The following is a 20,571-nucleotide window of genomic DNA, read 5'->3' as shown; positions in this document are numbered from 1 at the left end:
GGAAGAAAATAATATTATAAAGCTATTTGCCTATTTACAATATCACAAGATTGCTGCTGAACAATTATAAAAGACTCCTTGTATACTAAAATCTCAGTAATTTAGACTAGGTTAATTTGGAATTTGTGGTAATTTAACCTGTGTTGGAGTTGCCTTTGTCCTACTAACAAAGAAAAGTTTCTCTAAGCAAATAATGTGACAAGATTTCAAGGGAGCTAATTTAGCCTGCCAGGGGCTTATTTCACCTATTTTAAAGAACATACTGTTTTTTAAGAGCTTCAGCATATTCATTATTTGAATGCAAATTGTTCTGCTAATTATAGATTAGCATAATCTACTGTTAAAATCCTATATCTGCAAGTTATTTTGCTCTCACTGAATATGCTCATTAGAAATAAAACTGCAATTCTTTAAAGTTAATTCACAATTCAGATTAATACATACTCCCTTTCCCCACCCTCATGAGTTAACTGCAGTTCAGGAGGTATTACCCTAAACTCGCACATCACTTAACATGAATACAATGGAAAAACTAGTAGGTGATCATAAAGGTCTCAGAGCCAAAAGACATGTCTTAAAGTTGATGTTCTAAATCCTGTGCACTCTATCCGTGGCAGGTTCCACTTAGAGCTGATTTAACTTTTACTTATACTAATCTGGCACATCAGCTTGGAGAGCTGGCTGGGTTTTGTTGTTGTTGTTGTTCTTAATTCAGCAGAAGGAGAAAAAGGGCTGCTACATGAAGGGACACTGAGAGGAATAAAAAGTGACTGTAGGCTGCAGAAAGGAGACAGGACATGTGTAAAACGTGGCTGTAATAACTAAAAGACCACCGCGGCGTAGAACAATTTAGTGTAGAGGTAAAAAACCTATATTCTTTAGTAAACCCTTAAAAATTTAAAAGTATTAGAGTGCAGTACAATAACTAATGACTGGAATTATGCCCCTAAATGATCAAGCAAAGTTTAAATTACATTGAATACATGTCTTTAAAAGACAGATGAGTTTATACACATACACGCATGTGGTTTATACTCATAATGCTGAACCTAAAAATGTGAAACATGTTGATGATTTAAAACATGAAATTTATAATATCATATAATAATGCTAATAAAATAGCAACATTTATTAAGTGATTACTGTTTGTAGACACCATGCTAAGCACTTTACCTACATCATTTCGACTAACTGTCATAACAAATTCTAAGACATAGGCTTTAGTATCACTTTTACTTTACAGTTGAAGAAAGTGAAACTCAGAGAGGTTAATAAGCAAATAACTCCAGGCCACAGAAAGAGATAAAACCAGGATTAGAACTCAGGCCAGTTCCTTGGCTATACACCATGCCTTTCCATGCTCCAGAACATAGAGCTCTCTAAGAATCACTTATTTCTTGAGGGCCACATATAACTAATGTTTTACTGTATTTTTATTTTCCAAACTCATATTTAACAAATACCTTTATTTATAAGCAGCAATCTATGATCTAAGAGTCAGAAATGATACGTTTGTAAACATGCTCCATTTCATAAGCTGAAAGTAAAAAGTAATAATAAAAAACAAAACAAAGAAAAAATGATGAACATGTCTGTTATGCCCATCCCCAAATCTCAGATGTTTCTATATACTACAGATTCTACTTCTAAATGAATAACCATGCAGAGAGATAAAATTGTAAAATATCAAATGATCAGTTAAGATCTGGCTCCCCTATTGTTTCCTCACTCCTTTTGGAAAAAAAAAAAAAAAAGAAACATTAAGATGAGAATAGGCCAATGGGACATGAGGGATTGGGGTAGGAGAAATTGCAAGGGAAGCTAAAAGCTCAGTTGGGCTGTTATAGAGGGTTTAGAAGAATCTGTTTGCCAACTGTTCTAAGAGAATTATAACGGCATAAAACATATGTAGGCATAGTGGGTATTGAGGGGAACAGGGGTAGAGGTGGACAGATGCAAATATATGCAGTTATCTGTATTAGAAGCAAAAGTGAGGATGGTCTGCCACATGCACATACAAAGACAAATGCACAGTGAAACCATTCACTCATGCAATTCCTTCTACCTAAATCGATGCTCTTTACTCATCTCTTGTCTCAAGCCTACCAATTCTTCAAGGATGAGCTAAAAATGGCACTTCTGCGATGAAGTGTTCTATAATCCCTAAGGCAGAATTAAACTCTTCCTCATTTATGCTCTCATCGGTTTTTCGCCCTTTACACATTTGCCACAGCACTGATGATATTCTATCTAATTATCAGAGTTATTCGTGTATGTGCTTTTTCCTCCTTCAATCCCATAATGAATTCCATGAGGACAGGAGACTCTTTCTCATTTCTTTAGTTCCTACAAACCCTAGCATAGTATGTGACCTGCCACATACTAGGCTCTGGGAAAATGTTGACTCTGGCACTGGCTTAAGACAGTGCATTATCGCCTAGCTTACCTGAAGGAGTATTTGTTCTCTTTCTTTTCTTGCTTGATTCCCCTCCATTCTCAATGAGGCCTTCTGTGACCAGAGGGCCACTGGCACTACCAAACTGCAGGGGCTCGTTGTTGTTGGCAGGGTCAAAGGGCAGCTGGTTCAATCCTAAAGAAGAAAAAGAAAGCCAAAGTCCAGACTCCATTAAGGACTGGGATCGTCTCCAGATTTTATTATATGAGCCACTAGTGGAAAACCTTTTAAATCTTAAGAGCGTAGGAGAAACAGGTGAATTCCTTAAAGACAGGTGCCTTCTGTAATTTTTACAGATCTTTTTGGTAAGTACAGAATTAAAATATAAGACTGTGGCTCTGTCATTTGTAAGATCCCTCGTGTTTCTGTGGCAACTTAACATTTTTAGCCATAAGCTAGCAACTGTCTTCTACTTCCTCCCTTAAGGAGATAGGACCCTCATTAAATGTGACTATGGTTGGACCCACTGTTCCTTGTAAAAAGCTTGGCTTTGCATTCCTTGGATTATATCCTGACATTTTACCATTCTTTCATTACAAGGTATGTTGAACTGATGCAGATATAATCATCAGACTATCCTGTGTCAAAGTCACTTCTGACAGTAATATAGGGGGTCTCTAAAATCAGAAAACCATAACTCCATGGCAAATGAGAAAAGGAAACAAATATATAGAAATTGCAAGGGGGTTATTTAGTAGCTGGAGCAATGGGGAGTTATGACCTAGATTTTGGTAACATTAATCTCGTTCTCTTCAAATAATATTAGAAGCATGGTCACTTTACTCGTCACTGCTGCACCATATAAAATGGTGAAAGGTATTTTCTACTCTCCAAGTCTTACACGGTTCAATCAGGGGCAAGCAGAGACAGTTCTTACTCCTCTGGCAGCAGCACCTGGAATTTCAAGTGTTTTAAAAGCTTTTTTAAAGCCCAAAGTTAAGACATCTCCTGTAAGCCTTTTCTCCACTGGTTCTCTAATCCTATCAAAGAGGGGGAAATCAGGTTGGTCTGAAAGAGCGAACTCTTTTTTTTTTTTTTTGGAGATGGTCTCTTGCTGGAGTGCAGTGGTGTGCCGATCTTGGTTCACTGCAACCTCTGCCTACCTGGTTTAAGCGATCCTCCTGCCTCAGCCCCCCTAGTAGCTGGGATTACAGGCATGTGCCACCATGCTTGGCTAATTTTTGTATTTTTAGTACAGACAAGGTTTTGCCATGTTGGCCAGGCTGGTCTCAAACTCCTTACCTCAGGTGATCCACCCACCTCGGCCTCCCAAAGTGCTGGGATTACCAGCGTGAACCACTATGCCCAGCCCATAGCTCATGCTTTAACTCCCAAATTTTCTATGGCCCATAGCTGTACAATTCTTGAGGCAATGTTGTAAATTGTCAAAAAAAAAAAAAAAAAAACCTTGAAATCCAGTCAGCTAAAGGTCAATCAAGTTTCAATAAAATGAATGCTAAGATTCTAATGAGCTGGCATGGTGGCTCACGCCTGTAATCCCAGCACTTTGGGAGGCCAAGGCAGGCAGATCACCTGAGGTCGGGAGTTCGAGACCAGCCTGACCAACATGGAGAAACCCCGTCTCTACTAAAAATACAAAATGAGCTGGGCGTGGTGGTGCATGCCTGTAATCCCAGCTACTTGGGAGGCTGAGGCAGGAGAATCGCTTGCACCCGGTAGGCGGAGGTTGTGGTGAGCTGAGATCACGCCATTGTGCTCCAGCCTGGGCAACAAGAGCGAAACTCCATCTCAAAAAAAAAGAAATGACATAAATTATTATTTATAATAAAGAGTATCCTCTTGTTAATGTTTTCAGCCCACATAACAAGTACTGTTTTTCAGCAATCAGACTCCACTTGGATCACCTCCATTAAATGTCTTCTGGGACTTGTCAAACATTCTTCCTTACATCATGTGAGTAACTAAGTGAAAGAATAAAACTTGCTTCTGGATCTTAAGTGAACTGTTCACTGCATCATATACATGTTCTACTAAATCCCTACAATGACTAGAACTAAAGAAACAAACATCAATTGCTATGTACTAAAAAAAAATTGAGATCATGACCAAGACTATTTAAAAAGAAGACTGGATATTTATTCCATTTACAAATAAAGATTCTTCTTGTACCTGATTGGTCCCAGAGTCAAATATGATTAATATACTAGTCCAAAACTTTTCTTGGAATTTCTGCAATATACTGATCAAAACAAGTTCCATGGAAGATAGAATGGCATAGTGGAAAGATCCTGACAGACGGAGATTCAAATCCTGGTTATCCTTTACTAAGTGATAGTTTTTGGCAAGTCATGTAGTCTCTCTTAGTCTTGGTTTCATAATGTGTAAAAGAGAGTGATAACACACCTAAGGCTGTGGCAAAGATAAACAAATACATATTTATGAGAATTACATTATTCGAAGTGAATTAAAACAAACTTTTCCCTGATAAACTTGAAAGCTCTTCTAAAAAGGAAACTTCCCTCTCTCCCTCCCTCCCATAATTGTATTATTGGTGCCTAGTACCATACCTTGAGCACCCAAATGAATTAATCCTTAATTGGATGGGGGTAGATGACTCATTCTTTTAACCCATGTAATTAAAGACCTGACAGCTGATAATCAAGAATTAATGCTACAACTTAAAAGTTCTGATGCTGATTATATCAACATTACTTAAAATAATTAGATTCTAAATGCATCTCCGTCATTTCAGTACTATACTGCAGAATGGTAAAATGCTGATGAAAATGAATGTTCAGGGATTAGGAGGTTCTGATTAATGATGGTTAATGAGAAAAACTTCTTATTTTTGTTTTGCATTTGATAATTGTACAGAATAATATATTAGTCCATTTCCCTGACTTATTAAGTAGATGACTGAGGATTTTCCGGATCTGCGGAGTCACAATTTGCAAAAGGATGTTAATAAGAGTACCTAACTCACAAGACTGCTAAAAATATTAAATGAGATTATATATGTAGAACATTCAGCATAACGTCTGGCACACAGTAGATGTTCAATAAGTATTAACTACTACTATTATAATATTGAATTTCCATTTTTAATTTCTAGTTACTGATGTGCAATGTGAGGAGATTGTTCTGAATCTGCCCTGATCCAAGGATATACCCTGCTTTCTTCATTGAACCTTTTCATTCCTGTTTGTACCTTTTTCTAAAAGTTGAAGGAATCCAGGGGAAAAAAATCTAATGAGTTAAAGGTGTTCAGTCATAGACATCTTATTATAATTATGCTTGCCCTTTCTTTAGACCCATATGGTAACTTTAGGGATATAGGCATTTTATTAATCACACTAATGTACAGATTTCTGGCACCAAATAAGACTGAGATTTCAAGTACTTTCTGTGTATCCACCTCATATATGATCCAGATATGTGAAAATCATGACAATTCAGTACAACATTTCAGGCCTCATTTTTTTATAGAGAAAGATCTCATATGGAGGGGGGACATCTCATTCAGTAAGCTGACTCGCTGAACACAAACCCATATTTTATATCATCCAATACCCAATACAGTCTCCAAAGATTTGTAGTTCAAGAGCAAGGATGATAGAGACAGCAAAATCCTACAACACCAGTGCTTCCTAGCTACTTTTACTGTTTTGTTTCATTCCTTCCATAAGACAGCACCAAATAAACCAACAGGTATGTAAAGGGTCTTTTTTGTGTCATGTATATATGACCCAGGTCACATGCTATTTTAAGTAAACTAGCCCCATTAAAATTATTAAATATTAAAAAAGAAAACCACCACTTAAATTCCAAGAATTCTTATTGTTGAAATTTCAATTATGACATAAATGTAAAAATATTGGCAATTACCATATTGTAATCCTCACCCAAACTACAGAATTTATCTTTAAATCTCTTTCAGAAGCAATTTCTACCATTTTTTCTAGATATGATGAAACTGAAAAAAATCAGATTTGGAAGAAAGTTTTGAGGTTATCTAGTTCATTCTTCTATGCAAGACAGGAATTTTATCAATAGAATTCCTGACAGGCCTAAATCCAGGGGCACTTCTTAGCCTGGGACCCATTCCTTGCTGGGCTCCTAGGCATTCAGCTTGCTTTTAAAAACTACCACTTACTCTATTTTGGGAGTTTCTTTTATTTCCATAAAACAGCTTCTTGCTTATCTTACCTAAAATGAAGACATAGGATGTCTAACTTTTAAAGGTTTCTACTGATAATCACTGTAAGAAAAACAAATGAGAGAGTAACAGATAACTAACAAAGTCAGAAATTGTTCAAAGTCTTATGCATTCCTCACAGTTCTTGCCCTTTTATTTCTGAGGATAAATTTAATAAAACCTCTTACTTCGTTCATTTGTTTTCCTCACATCTCCTCATCCCTCCAGCCCACAAAATTTACGGTTTGTTCAACAAAGGGAAGCACAAATTGTTAAAATAAAGACAAATAGGTAATAAACACGGGTGTTACAGATTTCTACTATTTCTGTATCTTATGTTCACAATAAACAAATCCATGTGGTAACGTAATCTCATCTAAAACCAAGGTTACTGGTGTAGACAGCTGACCAGCTGTTATTTCATGTCATGTTGAAATGCTGATTATCTGACTCCATAACACATATAAGGCTGCTTTAGAAAGTATGTATATTGGGAAAGAGTGGGGGTGGGGTTCCTTAGAGAATGACACTTCTCATCTAATGGAACTAGGGGGTTAAACATCTCAGAATGAAGTGTGATTCTCAGTGAATACTCCAATCTGCAGGTCAAGGAGTTCACACGCAATGTTATGTCTGCCATACAGATGCAAATGATTCGTGGGCTTTGAGGAAAGCACTAAAGAATTTTCATGATTCTTGTGTGAGAAGATCAATAATCTCTTTGTGCCCAGCTGCTGTAACAGTTACTGTCACAATTCACTTTACATAGCTGTCCACTATCAGGTCAAATTAGGACCAGCCTTCATGATGCAATCGAACACTTTTAATGATTGCCCCAGGTTGTAATACCAAAATGTGACCCTGTGAGTGTATGCCACTTTTTATCTGCAGCTGTGGCTCAGAGACTGTATAACCCTAGCGAAAAGAAACACAATTCCACCCTGGATTAGTTTGCTTTAAAAGAAAATGGCTAAAATCTTGAGAAATCTGATAAATTCAAATTAAGGCAACAATCTCAACACAGAAATTGATGTTGAAAAAATAAATATCAGTACTTGGCAATAAGAACAGTGTAGCTAATTTGTCTATAAAACAAATTTCTATAACCTAATTCTTATTTTCCAAATGACTTCAATTTCAAATCGGATATGGGACTCCATGTTGGGAGATGAGGGTCTCCAAATTAGTTTTCAATTCAAAACTTTTGGAGAAATAAGGGATTAAGATAACGGCCAGGCCCTTAATGTTCTGCCAGGTGCTTTTGTAGATTTATCCATCTCTGGAGGCTCCTCCTCACTTTCATTCACCCTTCCTGCTTCCTCAGTCTAGGCCTCAAAACCTCTGACTCCACATTTGTAGCTCTCACTACCCAGCCATTCCACCTGCTACTTCTGAGGAAATATCTACAATGTCCAAAAGAGCTGGACTGCAATATTACTCTTCAGCCACAGGGCTTAGCAGCCAAAACAACTGAACAGTGCCAGGTCTTAACTGATGTCAAACAAATGAAACCTACTTTGTCAATTTCATGAGTTCAATATTCTAACCTGTTTAGCTGAAGCAAGGGTAATTGTATGAGTTACAATTAATGGGTAAGTAAAGGTAATGAGGAAGAAGTGAGAAAGAAAAGGGAAAAGTCCTTTTTGGAAGCACTAAGAGGCTTGCTTGAATGGTGGTACACAAACTTTCAAAGCCTAATTTACCTTTAAGTTGCCATTTTCAAGGTGGGATACAGGTCATAGACCAATTTTCATTGGCAGTGATCCTTCAGCAACTTTTAATGACTCCCCAAACTACTTGAGCATGGCACTAAAGTCTCTCATAACAAGGCCACATCCATGGCACTAAAGTCTCTCATAACAAGGCCGCATCCATTTCAGGCCTTGTCTCCCACTATGCCCTAGCTTATACTTCTACCCCAATACTTCTCAGATTTTTTAATGTGGACATGTGTTCCCTGAGGAGCTTGTAAAAGTGCAGATTCTAATTTAGTAAATCTGAGCTGTGGTCTGCTTTTATAAGTTCCCAGATGATGCTAATCCTGCTGGTGTGGGAATCACACTTTGAGTCAAAAGGGCTGGCACTCAAGCAAAATGGGACTACAGCATTCACTGAATCCATCCAGTACTTTCCTACCTCCACACCTTTGGCTCACACTGCTCCTCCACCTGCTTCTTAATTTTCAATATTTAAAATATCGTTCTTCCTTTAGGGTTTATCTCAGATGCTATTTCCTTCATGGTGTCTTTCCTTATTTACCTCTACCCAAACCAATACATACACAGCAATAGAGAGGGGAACTACCCATCAGGGGAACTACTATTCATTGGTTGTTTAGAATGTGTTCGTTTACAAACATTATCCCTTTATTTTATTTTCTAATTACTATTCTTATTTTACAACAAGGAATGGGAAACTTACTGAGTTGAAGTAAATTTCCCAAGGTCACACAAGGAATTCAGGCTTTTTGTTTTTCCTTTTTGTGGTGAACAGGGTCTCACTATGTTGCCCAGGCAGGTAATTCCTGGGCTCAAGCTATCCTTCTGCCTCTGTCTCTCTAAGTGCTGGGATTACAGGCATGAGCCGCCGTGCCTGGCCTCAGGCTTTTTCAATTATAAAATACTAGTCTGACTCTCCTTGAATGTTAGCCTATACTTTTCCTGAGCCTTTTAGAACATGCCTTGTGTTACAGTTCTTTGGGTATTCTCTCTTAGCCTACCTTCCCTCCTGCCTTACCCCACTCCCACTTAGTGGTAAACTCCTTGAGGACAGACTTTACGCCTCAGTCATTTTTTAGTCTCTCCTCCACCAAGATGTGGCACAGTGCCTTGTACTATATTGTAAGCACTCCAGAAATGAGTATTGAACTGAACTCAGCTACAATTTGGGATATAGCATGGATAGTCTCTGACTTACGATGGTTCAACTTACGATTTTTCAACTTTATGATGTGAAAGTCATAGACATTCAGTAGAAACCATACTTCTCTTACCATGCTGAGCAGTAGCAGTCAGCTGCAGCTCCCAGTCAGTCACAAATTTTTGACTTATGATATTTTCAATTTTCAATGGGTTTATTGGGATGTAACTACATAATAAGTCAAGGTGTATCTGTAGTTGTGTTTCCCATCCCAGGCACCAGCTGACCTGCTGCTGGAGCTGTCATGAAAGGAAGAAGGAAGTAAGGTTTATGGGTTCCTTCAGCATTCCCAGTATCTTCTTCATCTTAGGATTCCTGAAGCCTGGGGAGTGGTGGTAGACAATCACACGCTCCACTCCTAATCTTGTATCTGCATAATTTCATTCTCTTTCTGAGGGGCAAAACAGACCTTCCACTGACCAAGACCCTTAAAATAGATCCCATAAATGGATCTTCTGTTAATCGTTCTGTGTACATCAGGTTATATGTCCCATTTCACAAACTACAGTTAAGAAAAGGCAATCTCTACCCAGTCTACCATTGATGGGCATTTAAGTTGATTCCATGTCTTTGATATGTGGTACACATACACCATGGAATACTATGCAGTCATAAAAAAGAATGAGATCATGTCCTTTGCAGGAACGTGGATAGAGCTAGAGGCCATTATCCTTAGCAAACTCACACAGGAACAGAAAACCAAATACTATATGTTCTCAGTTATAAGTGGAAGCTAAATGATGAGAACGCATGGATACATAGAGGGGAACAACAGATAATGGGGCTTACTTGAGGGTGGAGGATAGAAGGAGGGAGAGAATCAAGACAAATAAATAAAGGGTACTATGCTTAATACCTGAGTAATGAAATAATCTGTACAACAAACTCCCATGACATGTTTACCCCTGTAACAAACCTACACATGTACAGCTAAACTTAAACATTTTAAAAAAAGAAAAGGCAATCTCTGGAGATGAACTATCCAATAGAGTAGCTGCTAGCCATATGTAGCTCTTTAAATTAATTAAAATGGAATAAAATGAAAAGTTCAGGCTGGGTATGGTGGCTCATGCCTGTAATCCCAACACTTTGGGAGGCCAAGGCGGGTGGATCATGAGGTCGGGAATTCAAGAGCACCCTGACCAACATGGTGAAACCCTGTCTGTACTAAAAATACAAAAAATAGCCGGGCATGGTGGCGGGTGTCTGTAATCCCAGCTACTCAGGAGGCTGAGGCAGGAGAATCACTTGAACCCGGGTAGCAGAGGTTGCAGTGAGCTGAGATCGCACCACTGCATTCCAGCCTGGGCTGACAGAGCAAGGCTCCATCTCAGGAAAAAAAAAAAAAAAAAAGAAAGAAAGAAAGAAAAAAATGAAAAGTTCAGTTGCTCAGTTGCACTAGTCACATTTCAAGTGCTCAATAGTTACATGTAGGTAGTGGCTGCTGTATTGGACAGCATAGCTATAGAACATTTCAATCATCCCAGAAACTTCTGCTGGACAGTGCTGCTCTAGAGTTAGATCTGCATTCAAAGCCACATCTGCAACTTACTAGGTGTGCCACTTACAAGGTGTATAAAACAGGTCACTTGATCTCTCTCAGACTGTTTCTGCATTGTAAAATGGGGATGATAATGCCCCCCTTACAGCAAAGTGAGGAAAATTAAATAAGGGATTGTTTGTTTAAGGTCTAGCACATGTTGGACGCTAAACAAACGTTAACACCCTTCTAACCCAATGGGGGGTTTATATAAATTTGCCTCAAAAATGGAATAAGAACATTTGAGTAGTGTGGCTCCTTTGGCCTCCAGGCTACAGTCTATTTACAGCTTGGAAGATGTTAGCTTTGTATTCCTCTTCTAACTTACTTTTTCTTAATAACACAAAGCCATTAAAGTAAATCATGAATAAATAATGCTGGGAGTAGTCAGTGATTGCTCTTTGCTTGGACTCTGTTAGGAGACCATATTCATCACTACCTTGAACTTTCCAACATGAAAGAACCACATTTTCCCCTAACAATGGAAATGTCTCCTCCCAAATCTTTCAGGAATGCTCTGTTCCATCTGGTACTATCAGAACACTCTAGCAGTGACACTACAGCTGGACTAGAGAAGTATCATTTCTCTCTAAATCCATATTTTCCTATACTCGGAATGTTCTCTGTGTTTTTCCTGTGGGGCTGACATCTCCCAGGCCTGGTGAAGGGTGAATTATTCGAGAAAAGTTTGAACTAAATCTGTTAAGGTGTTTGTGTTCCGTGAGCAGAAAAGCAAAATACATATATCCAACTTCAAGAAGAAGAACACTTCAGGACTTTTTCCCCTGTCCAATTTAAGGCTTGGGAAACACAGTAAAATCACATTCCTCATTGAAAACAAAGTTCAAAAAAATGTTGATTTGATAGAACAGTTCAAAGTGACAGATGGTAGATGGGTGATCTATCATTTTCCTTAGAATAAAGTCTGTCTGGCAGTCTTCAGAGGAACTGAAAAGAGAAAGCCTTATTTTGCTGTAGTTTAGCCCTGGGAACAGTTACAGCAGCTACCCTTTCTCTCCACGTCTTTGGGGGTAGGGGATTGGAAAGATAGTGATTCATCAGTGCCTGCTTTGAGCTGGCTCTAGGCCATGCTGTAATTCCTGTTGACCAATTTTCCACCTGAGTGACAGGAAAAGGGCAGGTTCCTAACACACTGACCATTAGGTTATCTGTTGAGTACTTCCCTGAGAATATGCCCAGAGGTACTCTATTATGGTTGTCTCTGTCTAAATAAAATAAATAATTGCAGATTTCAGAGCCTGAGGACAGAGAGTTGTTCTAGTATTGAAATTGGAGTCTATCTTGTCAGATCTGTAATGAGGTCTTCCCTTCAGGCTGATTGATTTCATAAAGCTGAGGCAATTATCAAAAGCAAGCACAGTTCTCCCTGCAGAAACCACTCCACTGGTTTTGAAAACTAGCTTGTCAGCCAGATCTGGTCAGGAGCCTAGGCTGAGCCAGCTTTTTCAGTAGGAACAGTTACTACACACAGAGAACACGAATTTCTGCTAATAGATTATTAAGATGCCAGTAAATAAGTTGTAAAGAAGGTTTAGCAAAATAATTTCACACGCTGTGAGTGAATGAAAATTGAAGTTGCTGTCAAATAAATCTGCATTTTAGTGTAAGATGTTTTGAAGGAGAGAGTGAGAGCTGGTCTTTTGGTCTTTGGAGAGTTAATTTTATCAATTAATGCTAGAAGGATATTGGTATCCTTTAAGACTGATGCACTGCATGAATAACATTTGTATCTTTGCTTTTCCCAAAATGTACACACTAATTTCACCAGATTTCCTTTCTTTGTTTATTCAGCCTTCATTAACTATTTATCCAATCACTATGCTACAATTTTAATTACCTTCTAATTAACCAATGATGAGTTTGTGATTTAGCATTCCCTAAAGATAGAACTACATAAATATGGTCAATCTTCATTTACATATTCAAAATTTTTATCCTCCCTCCTTGCTCCCACCCCGTTAATTTTGCTATGCTGTGTCACTAATGTTCTGGAATTATGCTTTCTGCATTCCTAATCTCTTAGCCCCATTTGGGCTAATTTTTCAAGAATGTATGAGAAATAACCCTTGCTGTTGGCTATGAAATTAAACACACAGGAGCAAACAGAGGTTCTTGTAATATGTTAATGCATCTTTAAAGATCCATATTTTTCCTATAACAGTTCCTCCTAGGAGTATCAATACAAGGTGTTGACAAGTGATTAACTCCTTTAGAGAAGTCCCTGCCTAAGCTGAAGTCAAACCTACTACTAGGAAAACTAGAATCTGCTCCTTGAGAAGTCAGCATGACTGTAAAGGAGAAAGCCTGCAAAAAATAACTAATCTGTGTCTGAAACAACTCCTACCATTGCTGTTGTATAAAAAAAAGTAGAATCTTAATTTTGCTCCAGTCTAGATTTTAATTGAGGCATTCAATACATATAGGAATAAACAAACCAATAAATTAATATTGACTGATAGTCTCTCTCTCTATTTGTCCAATTCATTCCAAAAGTTCTGGGTGCCTTGACAGTATGTAAGGCTTGAGAATTTTAGGACTTAATAAGATAGTCTTTTTTCCTCAAGAAGACAACAAGCAGAAAGAAAGGCAGATACATACAAAGAAAATCTGACCCAAATTATTGTACCAGTTTCGGCTCTTGCCAATTCTCCTAAGTACCCTTTGCTTCATTCATGCCAAAATTCTCAAAATTCCACAAACATGCTAAGCCCTGTCATGTCTGTGTGCTTCTGTACATACCATCTCCTCTGCTTAACATATAACCTTTTTCCTTTTTCTTTTTCCACCTGGAGAACTTTTATTCATCCTTCAAAACTCTGCTCAAATGTCACCTCTTCAGTGAAGTTTTACCTAACCCCCAAAAGCTTTCTTCACAGGAGTACACAGAGCCTTATCAGACCACTTATGGTAGGATCTTAGAGTTCATTCTAATATTTGTGTGTGTGTGCATGTGTGTGTGTGTGTTCTGGGTGGGGTGCTGTCACCATCTGATTTGTGCCTTAGAAAGATCACTCATATGGCATGATGAAGGATGCACTGGAGGTGAGAAGACACCGGAGGCAGAGAGACCAGTTAGAAGAAAACCATAATGATACAATGCAGAGATGACAGTCACATGAACTCAGACAGTGGAAGTGGGATGAAAAGAAATGAATGGATTTCAGAGATATTCAGGAAATATAATCATCTGGATTTCATGTATAATTGGATCTGGGAGTTGAGGAGAAGAGAAGAGTCCGAGATGACTCCATGAAAAAATTCTTAAGCCAGAGTCCCAAAAATCCTGCAACATTTGTGGGTTTCAGTATGAGAAAAAGCACAATCCAATGGAAGCATATCCATAAATCCACGCTCAAAAATAAAACTGCTTCCAATCTCTATTTACCATGGCATAAAGGCTGCCAGGAAACAGCAGTAAATGGCTTACACTTGACCTTTACTAGGTATTCTTAACAAAGCTTGTCAAAAGATATCAATTCATTCAGAAAAAGAGTGTAATTGTCTAAGAGGCAGAATAACATAGTATTGGGATAAAGATGGGGAACAGCATTTTCATAATAGGTCTCAGACTTGGTTTATTTTGTCTATAGCATTCACTGACAAAAGACAAAAGTGTTTTTGAAGGTCAGAAATACTTAATAGATTACTTTGCTTTCTCCTTTCATCCTTCTCCCTTCCCTCCTCCCAAACAACTCCTTAAATTTTTATTAGAAAATCTTAACATTTTAATAACAGTATTCTTTTTGTTATTATAGTCTGTTGGATTAAGCTAACAATTCTCCTTTTAACAATACTCAAAGAAAGGTTTCAAAAATTAATGCTATGTTGTTTTTCTCCCTGCCAAATAATATAGCAATGTAATTGTCTCCTGGAGAAGAAGCACTCTAATCATCTTTAACTTTAAAGTAAATTCATTTCAGGAAGATGCTCTGTGACAAACAATTGACAGGGCAAATCAGGGCTCCTAGGAGATTGCAAAGTGATGGATTGAGTTGAAGAGAACGCCACAGCCGAATTCAATTCCATGAACATTTTCAACTTAAGAGTGACTCTGCAACAAAATAGCACTGTATGAGAGTTAAAATCATGTTACATTACATTGTGGGAGGCAGGACTTAAACACTGCACAGATTCTTAACACCTAAGAGTTCTAGGCACTCCAGAGGCAGCAAAAGTACAAGCCAATTTATCTGATTAAAAAATAGAGGAAACTATTGTACCAGGCAAAATCAGACTGTAAAAGCATAGTAACTTTCCAAAAAATGCCTTTAAGAAGCTGAGATCAGAAAAGACCAAAACATTCTCTCAATCCAATTGATGTCGCTAGGATCTTGGAATGGGTCGCAATGCCAAGGTTACTCTTATTTGGAAGATCACTTCCACTTTAATTCCCTTCCTAATTGAATCTGTCTCCATCTTCCATTGTGTTTGTTCCATTATTAATTTTTAGACTCTCCTGCCCCGCCCCGATGTTAGGCTTGGGGAAACTCATCCTTTGGAGACAGATTTGGATTAGTAAATTTACAGGCTTGACAAATTTACAGGCTCAGAATTTCCTGGAAATTGGCCACTTGCCTGAGATGATAGGGGAAGGAGAAAATGGAAGAGCAGGTGAACTAAGGGTCTTAGTTGAAAACCTGACTGAGCAGCTTGGCCTCCTGAGCAGATGCAATGATGACCACATAGCAGCAGTGCAGAAGAAGAATTCTACTTAAATGTCCTTTCTTTGGGCTTTTAAAAGGCAACTGTTTTCTTTGGCACACATGTGACCCAAATCTGGTTTTCTACAAAGCAAAGAGAGGCAGAAAAGGGCTCCCATGTTCTGTGTGTGTGTTGTTGTTTTTTAATCAGTCTACTTGCTTGCCTCAACCCAGTGTCCAACATAATATATTTGTCAGGAGTGTCCCTGGAGGAGATCAAGACTTTAAGGCAGTGTGTCTTATCCCTGGCTACACATTAAATTCACCTGGAGCATTGAAAACAAACAAAAAACAAAAAAACAAAAAACAAAAAAAAAATTTAAAAAATGCCTGGACTCCACCACCAGAAATCCTCATTAAATTTGTCAGGGTGGAAGCTAAGCATCTAGTTTTAAAAAGCCACCAGGTGGCCAGGCATGGTGGCTCACACCTGTGATAACGGCACTTTGGGAAGCCACAGCAAGATGATCCCTTGAGTCCAGGAGTTCCAGACTGGCCTGGGCAACATAGCAAGATGTCCATCGCTACAAAAAGTAAAAAAAAAAAAAAAATTTAAAAGCCACCAGGTGATTCTAATGTGCAGCCAGAATTGAGAAACACAGTTCTAAATAGTTTTCTAATTTAAGGCCAGAAAATGAGTACTCACTGCCCAAAGTTTATTTTTATTTTTTAAAGTTAAAACCAGGTAACACTTATAAGGTAAGTTAATTTACTCTGTACCTGCAATCTGTAGGGAAATGTATTGGTTGTGTGGTATAAATATGTTAGACTTCAACTTGTCCAGTTTATGATACTTTTATGAAAAATGAGATTCTCTTTTGGAAAGGAATATTAGAAGGGTTACTGGAAAAACAAAGAACTGAAATATTGGAAACAAACTTAGTGTATAATTCCAGGATTAAGTTCCTTTCCTTACTTCTAGAAGAACCAGATAAAATACTTCAGAAATATTGTGTCTGTTTTCTTACTAATCTCCAGGAGAAAGATTCCAAGTTGCCCTTGGGGACTGGCTTTGAATCTTATAACCCTTGGGACTCCAGGCCACTCACCCCTGTCCTCAAGTAATCATTCATTTATACCAGTATGTGTACAATGTCATGAAGAATATCGGAAAGCACTGCAACTATAACACCACTGGATAAAAATCACACTGAATGTGGTTTGCTGATGTCACCTGTCACCTCAGTGATTCCACTGAACTTTAGAAAGGATCTGGTAAAATATAAAAAATGCAAAGGCACAGTTAAGTATTGTGATCGTTGTGTGTCAACTTGAACAGATTGAAGGATACAAAGTATTGTTTCTGGGTGTGTCTATGAGGCCGTTGCCAAAGGAGATTAACATTTGAGTTAGTGGACTGGGAGAGGCAGACCCACCCTCGATCTGGGTGGGTACCATCTAATCAGCTGCCAGTGGACCTAGAATAAAGCAGGCAAAAGAACATGGAAGCAGACTGGCTGAGTCTTCTGCTTTTCATCTTTCTCCCGTGCTGGATGCTTCCTGTCCTTGAACGTCAGATTCCAAGTTCTTCAGCTTTTAAACTCTTGGATTCATATCAGTGGTTGGCCAGGGGGTCTCAGGCCTTTGGCCACAGACTGAAGGCTGCACTGTCGACTTCCCTAACTTTTCAGGTTTTGGGACTCAGAGTGGCTTCCCTGCTCCTCAGCTTGCAGACGGCCCATTGTGGGACTTCACCTTGTGACCATGTGAGTCCATACTCCTTAATAAACTCCCCTTTATATATACATCTACCCTATTAGTTCTTTCCCTTTAGAGAACCCTGACTAATACAAGTGTAGTGGAAGAACAGGCCATAAAAACACAGGCTCTGGTCTCCGCTCTTCCATCAAATAATAGGGTAACCTTGGGTGAGTAATTCTTTGTCAGTTTCCTCAACTGAGAAATGAGTTGAACCATGTGATCTCCCAGCTCTGACTTTAAGATAAAGAAAGAAAAGCTTAGATGGAAGACATCCATAAAAGCATGAAATAAAATCAGTAATTAATAGGGGCAGAAAAGGAGAGGAGGGAGAGCCGAGAGAACCTTGGAAAGTACCACCTACACAAAACTTATTTAGCAGGTAGTACATGATTTAATAGTAGTATAGTTAAGGCACCCCCCAAAAAAATTAAAGTACTTTCGACACTGCTCCAAAAACAAAGCCTCCTTAAGAATTTTGCTAATTATAAACCAGAACATGTAAGAAGCACAGAACAGTGTTTTTAAATGATATTTAAATACCAATATATCTTCTAAGTAACTTGCCATCAATTAACATTATTTACAGAATAAGCATTATGCAACTCAGAATAAGAGTCTAATGCTGAAATGCTAAAAGTATGCCCAGTATGGTAGGAATAAATTACCCTAATTGACCAAAGCCACGTTCACATGTGAGACATTTCAAAATACACTGATGTAATGACAAAAATTCCTGTCTCTCTCTGCCAATGTTATAGGAATTGTTATTAAAGCCAAGCATGGTACTTGTGTACACATAAGAGCAAGCAACAATTACAATCTAGAGGTTTTTAAATTTAATCTTCTTTATTTATTAGTATTGTTATACAGCAATGAGTATTCCAAAAAAAAATAAAAAACTAATCAGCATGTATTATGCAACAATCAGACAAAATACTCCTAATCCTCTGTCATTCTTTTTTCTTGGCCCCTGGGTACTCATTAAAGGTTAATTTATTTAAATCTCTTCAACATTCATTTCAATCTACTTTAATAAACTAATGAATCTTTGGAACTTTGCCTAATCAGCTTATGTTTTCTATTTTAATATATCTACAAAATGTCTTTTTTTTTTAAGCTCCTTCTTAATAATTGTCTTCCCTCTTGGAGATAGAATTGTGCTTCACTGACAACCTGATTTGTACATTTGGTGACACATTTACAACCTCATCCAGCACACCGGGAATAGCTGTGGCTTGCCTATTGTTCTTAAACATAGTTACATTTTAGAGGATAGTGAATTGATTTGTGTTTAGTAGTATAATAATCCTCCAAATTGAAATGGTCATTTTACAATTTAGTAAGAGTGACAATTACAGTAAAGAAAAGCTTCTAATAACTTTGGTGCTTGTCAAATGCTATGAGGGTCTATCAATGAAACAACTCCACTCCGGTTCTTGTAAACCAGAGCAATGTATAGTACATACCATTTGGATTGGCAAATGTAAGTGAAGTCTGGAGATGTCTTCAAATGAATAGTACAATCAAAATGGCGTCTAAAATGGTTCTTTACAATCTATCCAACCACGATGTTCAATACATTTTGTTTAATGGCAACTTTGAGGAATCTTTCACATAACTATCTTTCAGTTGAATATTCTTACGGTGGTGGCAATGGTCAGGGACTGCACACCACCCTCTACACCAGAATGCCAGAAAGTCTTGGTGTGCTAGCACATTATTTCTAACTACTGCCTTAACAATATCTGACATCATCCTAGAATAACATGGCTTAGCAAGTGTTTCCACAATATCCCTATGGTGGGGGAAGGTATTAATGTTGTTGGTTTATAAATAAGGAAACTGTAGCTCAGAGAAGCTTCTGTATTTCCAAAAGGCTATAATGTGAATATGTGGAGGAGCTGGAATCTGGATTTTTGGGCTACAAATCTTTCCTCCTGTACCATCATGTTGCCTGCAGGGTTGTGTTGGGATAAATGTTTTTACTGATCCATCGCTCACCACTGATTAAAGAAAAAGTGTAAATGTTACTTTTAAGATGTCTTGATGAGGAACAAATAAAATTAATTTAAAATATATTATGATAAATTATTCAATATAACATAACTTCCTAATATCATAATTCATTTGGAGCATGACCTTACATAAAAGAGATGGAATTCTTAATTTTCAGTTTTATTTTCTACACAAATTAATAAAAATAATAAACTTATTCCTCACCCATGATCTGAATTTCAGGTAAATTTCTAATGGAAGTAGATACATTGTCAAATGTTTTTAAGTTATCACCTCTGATTTTCCAAATAGAAACTCCAAGAATTACCTTTCAGATTTCATTGTTCATTCATTACACATCTGTCCACTCATTCATTCATTCACCCAATCATCCAAATGACATTTACAGAATGCCTACTTTGAGGCAAGCAACAAGTCAAAGGTGACTCTATCCAAAGCTCCTGCTGCTGCTTTACTTCCATAGACTATGAACTCCTTGAAGACAGGGGATACTGTTATTCTACACAGGATATAATCAGTTCTATTTGCAGAAAATCACTTAAATACTTTTTTGACAGTGATTTCTGGCTCCCCCTGCCGCCCACATGCCCCTCCAGACATATGGGAGCTAGAGGAAGAAACAGCAGAGTTTGCTTATCAAGTCTGACCTTTGGATAATGACTACAGTTCTCCCATCTGAGCTTGCTGCTGTTCTGCCTTGTGGTCAACAAAATGATTTGGCTCAAAATGGCAATTTATCTGTTGCTGTTTCCCAGATATCCTCTAGCAAGCTACATTATTTTTTTTTTTAATGGTTGCTTCTGCCCTTCGGCATAGAGGTGAACTGTATCACCAAATGTATTGTCTTGCTTGATACAGTGAGAAGTTGGGGTTTACAGAAAAGATGCAGATAAACATGAAGCAGCTGCAAAAGAAGAAACATTCATTTAGTGCTATGACTAAACAAATGCTTGACTTTATTATTTTAACAACAATAATTTATATTCGGAGACTGCTATTATATTTTCAACTCTCCTTCACATCCACCTCACAGCTACCTTGTGAGGTGACCAGAGAAGGCATT

General features: G+C 37.9%; 1 protein-coding gene across 4 annotated transcripts in view; it reads right to left on the bottom strand.

The window, feature by feature from the left end:
- ENOX2 (ecto-NOX disulfide-thiol exchanger 2) overlaps positions 1 to 20,571 on the bottom strand; it is a 316,145-nt gene that overhangs the window by 185,157 nt on the left and 110,417 nt on the right. For 3 of the 4 annotated variants that reach the window (XM_023198804.1, XM_023198809.1, XM_023198806.1), the window contains exon 3: positions 2,447 to 2,590. The exons of the other annotated variant lie outside the window; for it this stretch is intronic. The gene's annotated coding sequence lies outside the window, so the exon portion shown is untranslated. The remainder of the gene's footprint in view (positions 1 to 2,446; positions 2,591 to 20,571) is intronic. 4 annotated transcript variants of the gene reach the window in all.

Source organism: Piliocolobus tephrosceles, chromosome 12 (genome assembly GCF_002776525.5).
Source record: "Piliocolobus tephrosceles isolate RC106 chromosome 12, ASM277652v3, whole genome shotgun sequence".
Classification (NCBI taxonomy): domain Eukaryota; kingdom Metazoa; phylum Chordata; class Mammalia; order Primates; family Cercopithecidae; genus Piliocolobus; species Piliocolobus tephrosceles.
Note: the sequence above shows the minus strand (reverse complement) of the source record. Positions and strands in the feature narration are given on the sequence as shown.